Raw genomic sequence first — 6,660 nt, forward strand, 5'->3', positions numbered from 1 at the left:
TATATATATATATATATATTGTCATCCATACGTTTGGATCATTGAAAAATATTTTTAAAATAATCGTAACACTAATTCAAGATTCGACACCAGTTAGTTGTACTAGTCAAACTGATACTTGACTGTTAAAATGTCAAACCAAATATAATTATTTTGATTTGAAATTTTTGTTATATCACTAATATATATCTATTGACATCCATACGGTTAGATCATTGAAAACTATTTTTAAAATAATCGAAACACTAATTCAAGATTCAACACTAGTTAGCTGTACTAGTCAAACTCATGATTGACTGTTAAAATGTCAAACCAAATAAAATTATTTTGATATGAAATTTTGGTTATATCACTAATATATATATTTATTGACATCCATACGGATGGATCGTTGAAAAATATTTTTAAAATAATCGAAACACTAATTCAAGATTCAGATCTAGTTAGTTGTACTAGTCAAACTGATACTTGCATGTTAAAATGTCTAACCAAATAAAATTATTTTGATATGAAATTTTGGTTATATCACTAATATATATCTATTGACATCCATACGGTTGGATCGTTGAAAAATATTTTTAAAATAATCGAAACACTAATTCAAGATTCAAGTGTACTAGTCAAATTGATGTTTGACTGTTATAATGTCAAACCAAATAAAATTATTTTGATATGAAATTTTTGTTATATCACTAATATATATATATATATATATATATATTGACATCCATACCGTTGGATCGTTGAGAAATATTTTTAAAATAATTGAAACACTAATTCAAGATTCAACACTAGTTAGTTGTACTAGTCAAAATGATGTTTAACTGTTAAAATGTCAAATTAAATAAAATTATTTTGATATTAAATTTTGGTTATATTAGTAATATATATCTATTGACATCCATACGGTTGGATCGTTGAAAAATATTTTTAAAATAATCGATACACTAATTCAAGATTCAACACTAGTTAGTTGTACTAGTCAAACTGATACTTGACTGTTAAAATGTCAAACCAAATAAAATTATTTTGATATGAAATTTTGGTTATATCACTAATATATATATATCTATTGACATTCATATAGTTGGATCATTGAGAAATATTTTTTAAATAACGGAAACACTAATTCAAGATTCAACACTAGTTAGCTGTACTAGTCAAACTAATGCTTGACTGTTAAAATGTCAAACCAAATAAAATTATTTTGATATGAAATTTTGGTTATATCACTAATATATATATCTATTGGCATCCATACGGTTGGATCATCGAGAAAATTTTTTAAATAACCGAAACACCAATTCAGGATTAAACACTAGTTAGTTGTACTAGTCAAACTGATGCTTGACTGTTAAAATGTCAAACCAAATAAAATTATTTTGATATGAAATTTTGGTTATATCACTAATATATATATCCATTGACATCCATACGGTTGGATCATTCAGAAATAATTTTTAAATAATCGAAACACCAAATTCCAGGATTAAACACTTGTTAGGTGTACTAGTCACCCACCTCAAAAGCCCCTTCCGATTCAATCCCACCTCCCAAACTACGCCTCATGCGTAGCTTCGGTGGCCACATAGTCCCTCTCCCTCACGACAAATCACTCTGTTACGTCGGTGGCGACACGCGTATCGTTGTCATTGATAAACACGAGCTTGTCTCATTTGGTTTCAAAGGTGGGTAAAATTGTAATTAGTGGTGGTTTGAGTAATGGGGTTATGTTGAAGTATCAGTTGCCTAATGAGGATCTTGATTCTTTGATTTCGATTATAAGATATTAGGATTTTGGAGAATTTGGTTGAGGAGTATGATCGGTTGAATTTGTCGAATCTAGGGAATTTTTCGGGGGGGGGGGGGGGGGGTAGTAGAATTAGGTTGTTTTTGTTTCCGGCGAGAAGTAAGATGAGTGGTTCGAGTATTGGAAGTTTGTTTGGGAGAGGTCAAGTCGGAGGATTGATTTTTGAATGCTTTGAATGGGGGGAGTAGTGTAGGGGGTTATCGGTGAGTAATGCAGTTAATTCGTTGAAGGGGGATGGAGTTGTGTGTAGGGGTGTTTTTCCTGATGATGAGAACTTGGAGGTGGCTGTCATGTGGTTTTCAAGGGAAAGTCTGAAGGGTGAGGATGATTTCTTGGCCGAGCTTACGATTATTAATCTTCTACGACACAAATATCTTGTTCGATTGCTTGGTGAGTTCTCCGAAATTTCTATTATTCGTTCTTGATTTCATTGAGAATTTTACATGTTTATGCTAGTTCTTAGTATTGCTTCCTTTGTTTGTGAAGGGTAAGAAATTGTTAGGATTAACATAGGAAAAAACAACTTATTTTCTGATCTTTTAGTTATTAGAATTGTGTTTGGTAATAGTTCTTTTTCCCCAACTAACATAAGGAGAGGTGTGTTTGCAATTAGGCTTTTCTTTTATGACAAGATTTGCCGATAACTTATCCTCATCTTAATTACAAGGGCAACATTCTATTTTTGTTCGAGTTATTTATGTTTATTTATACAGGAGTATGTGCTTCTAGAGTCTAAATCATGTAGTTGTTGCCTTGCTAAATGTGGATCTAGAGTTATTATAATCCTCCTCAATTCTTTTGGCATATTTGGAAACTAGCATTTAGGATGACTTATGGACCAAAATGTGAGAGTCAGTAATGGTGGCTAGGTGGAATAAGATGACAAAGAACCAAGCTGGACCGATAATATATTTGCAAAAAGCAACCAAAAACATTGGATACTTATCAAAAAGAACACATTAGATGTGCATTGATGGCAGTGTAAAATAAGACTTGAAAAATATAGATAACAAAAGAAAGAGTTCTTAATTGGAATATATAAATTTAGCTAATAAATGTTGGATAGAGACTTTCGTTTCATTTAGTTTGTGATGGCTGTTCTGTTTAGACAGAACAATATCGTCTCTGTTCAATAAGTTGAAAGTGAATTTGTTAACTTTCTATTTTACGTACATTTGCACTATGAAGTGTATCTAAAAAACAATGTATCTGAAAAGAACAAGTTAAGGGATGAATGATCCATTCCCGATATTTGAGCTCACAGTCCCTGTGAGTGCCAAGAGAATATACACCTACGGTGATTGTACAATTGCTGAATTCATAATAACAGAGTTACTCATTACATGTGGTCTAGTGACATGGATATTTGAATTTAACAGATCCTTGGTTACTACAATAATTTAAAACATAATGCAATATAAAATCACAATATTATATATTTATTGTTCCTACTGGATGTCGTTGCTACTTTTAAGAATAATAATTTGGTTTCCACGTCCATATGTCACCAGATTTAATCCATATGTGCAAGCTAGAAGCAGGATTGACCAACTGAAGCGGTTGGGCCACAGTGTAGATAAGGTATGATAATTGTATTTGCATTCAAAGTATTTGAGGTTATAGAGATGCCTTTTGTCATAGTATCTTTAAGTCATAAAAACTTTGGCATGGCAATTATTTTCAGGAACTTTAAGCGGGATGATTTCCGTACTGATTCGATCCCTTCATCATCCCTTGATCTAGAAGGCCACATATCAACAGTAAATGGTACACATCTATTTCCCTCAACTTCAAGCTGCTATTTAAGATATGTATTTAGATTGAAGGATATTAACAGATTAAAGCAGAAATATGAAACGAACCTGAATATTTCAGTTAAAGAAATCACCCTTGAGATATGACTGTACTTTGAATGATATAAGCTTAAGTCTTTTTTGTGGTATGGTTAATAAGATCAATTCAGTGTGGAAGATCTCTTGTTTTATTTCGCTTACGTCAAAGTGTTAATCAGCGTAATACTTTTGGAAAATTTATAAAATAGTCCAAGAAGGTTTTAAAAACTCTTACCAATACGGTTTATTTACACATACATATATATATTGTGTAGGTGATGAGAATACAATAAGAAAGTGTATACCCTGTAAATGTCTTCAAGTTTAAATAGCTAATTCGTCATGCTTAGCCCCTAGGGAAAACTTTATCTAGTAGTAGGATGGGGATAGGATTCGGCTAGGCCAAACAGGCCTCTGCTAGGCAGACTCTAGCTGAATCAATCCAGCCTTTTGGTTCATGTTTATTGTAGCCATGTTCTAGCGTATAGACCTAGCCTTATAGTTAGGATTGCTTTAAGGGTGTATGCTGCTTTTTTAAATAAGGTAAAGAAGCCTGATTAATGTTATGGTGGGTGGAAATTTTAAATATCTTATACCCCCGCCTCAAAGTCTATTGGTCCGTAGGCGCATGTTTTACATGATCTAAATAAGTGTTTAATGTCTACGTACACACATTAATGTTTTTCCCTCAAATGTAGATGCAAGCATTAAGCAGGCTGATTGGGATGTTTCGAAACTTCGGGATAAACGTTGTCGTGATATCGAGGTGCAAGCAGGTTCTATTAGTAATGAAAAGTTATCGGAACTAATAGCTAAGTATGAGGTAACTTACCTGGGATTCTATGGAAGCCACGGTTATTTGGCTTCTTCTTCTCTTATGTTGCTGTTGAAAGGTATCAGTGTCTTGTCAAAAGTTTATCAAACTTTTTCACTTTGCATAAAAAGCTTGAATTAGCTCCGTCTAAGCCAGTACAGTTGCTTCTTGAATCTGGTGCAATAAAAACATGGGAGTCAATAAGGAATCTTTTAAAGCATGAAACTGTGCTACCGTGGAAGGTCTTCGTGCTGCTGTTATTGGTTTTGAGTTGGACCAGTCAGCGTTTGACGAAATGGTGCAAAACTTGCGTGCCTATGCCAGAAGTGTGCCAGAAGTGTGGTGGAATAGAAAGCAAGAGAGGATACGAAATTTCTACTTCTCTGTATACAAATTATTATGCCTAAATAAATGATTTGATTACAAATTTCTAACTTATTTAAGTGTAAATTGAATTTGGTTTGGTCGGTGTTTGTAGTTTGCTTTCTACTTTTGGATGTGAATTTTACGGATTTATGATATAACTAATATAAATTATTGTATTTTGACTTATATCATTAGTTTTATATTTTGATTTTGTGAGTTTGTGATTGGTAGCCAGAAATTAAATTAGACTCTGGCAGGCTTAGAGGTTGTGTTGAGTTTGTGATTGCATTAGAGTTTGCAGGTTTAGAATTTAAATTGGAAGCCGAAAATGTCTGAAACTGAAAAATCAAAATTTGGCTATTCTGGAAATACAAACTTACGACAGTTGTTCATAACATATTCCGTCATAAGTTGGCCCTAAAACCTAACATACGACATTTTTTTCTGTCGGAAGTTACTAATTTACGACGTAAAGTTGCGTCATAAATTTACGCTTTATTTTATCAATTATGGGACCCATAAGAAAATATCCGACGATTCCTCCGTCGTAAGTAACTAACATACGACGATATTATTCGTCGTAAGTTTATAACATACGACGATATTTTCCGTCGTAAGTAGATTTATTATTTTATTGAGTATGTGGGCCCCCTTCTTCCTTACTTGCGACGCAATTTTATCTTGTGACCAGAAAAAACGAACTTACTACTCGACCAAAAATGACGATTTTTTTCCGTCGTAAATGGCTCAATTACGACGATTTCAGTTAAAAAAAACCGTCGTAAATGACCAAATTTGTTGTAGTGTATAGCTAAGTTAATAATTTATCGATGTAATAATCTTCAAAATACAATTGATCAGTTTAACTTATTCAAATATTCCAATCATTTGTTCCATTTACGGAGATTTGAGCCTTTGATTTTTTTCCTACAAATATGTCTCTCTATTTTGCGGTTGAAGTCCATTGTTAGAAGGCTGTAGCATATAAGCCTAGGATAAGTTAGAATTTCCAAAGCATGATAGCACAATATATGTATTTGAACTTGGAAAAAGATACTTGGAAGAAGAAAATCATAAAATTATATCCTGCTATATCATCTGCAATATTTTTCTATAGATAAATTTAAGAAAGCTTTATAAAGATTTCATAGACGATTTTTTCACTAGAAAATAAGTTGCTGATAGAACCTAAACATATTTGAAAGTATTGCATGGCTTTTAAAAAGGTTATTTATAGTTATATATTATTGGATCTTATTATCAATTTATAATATATATGCTCTTTGTTGGTGATATAGCATAATATAAATAATTCAATAAAATACACATATTTCATAAGTATTCAAGTTTTGGAGACTACAAATTTGTTTTACCGTCTCTTCCCTTAAAAAAGGGAAAATGCCAATATCTAAGCACCGATGGCGTACCTACTATTTCTAGTAGTGGGATGCAGATTAGTTGGATGTGGTGATTTTAGGAGGAGCATTAGATTAGATTAATCTAATGGCTTAAATTAGTTGGTAATTTCTATTTTAAATTTGGTTTCTATTTGATCATTTGCCAATATAGATATATAAATAGAAAGTTAAATCAAGTATAAATCAAGGAAACGACGATGGTAGTGCAGTAAAAAGAGTGAAGAGATATAATGATCCAAAATCATATATAATTGAGGATGTAGAAGGAGAGAGAAAGCATGGGATCATATTGTTTAAAAAAACGAGGATGAAGAAACTATAATAATGAAAGGAAAAAAAAGACATCGCATATTTGAGATAAATTGGTAAAATGTGTGTTTTATAAATTCTATAATTTTAATTATATTTCATATTTGAATA

At 32.0% G+C, this 6,660-nt stretch overlaps 1 long non-coding RNA gene across 1 annotated transcript; it reads left to right on the forward strand.

Annotated features, from left to right (window-relative positions):
* Positions 1-1,522: 1,522 nt before the first annotated feature.
* LOC141712446 (uncharacterized) lies at positions 1,523-4,960 on the forward strand. The gene is made up of 4 exons (XR_012571600.1): positions 1,523-2,200; positions 3,322-3,391; positions 3,495-3,577; positions 4,341-4,960. It is a non-coding gene; the product is annotated as an uncharacterized LOC141712446 (long non-coding RNA).
* The last annotated feature ends 1,700 nt before the right edge of the window (positions 4,961-6,660 follow it).

The sequence above is a fragment of the Apium graveolens genome, chromosome 3 (genome assembly GCF_009905375.1).
Source record: "Apium graveolens cultivar Ventura chromosome 3, ASM990537v1, whole genome shotgun sequence".
In the NCBI taxonomy this organism is placed as follows: Eukaryota; Viridiplantae; Streptophyta; class Magnoliopsida; order Apiales; family Apiaceae; genus Apium; species Apium graveolens.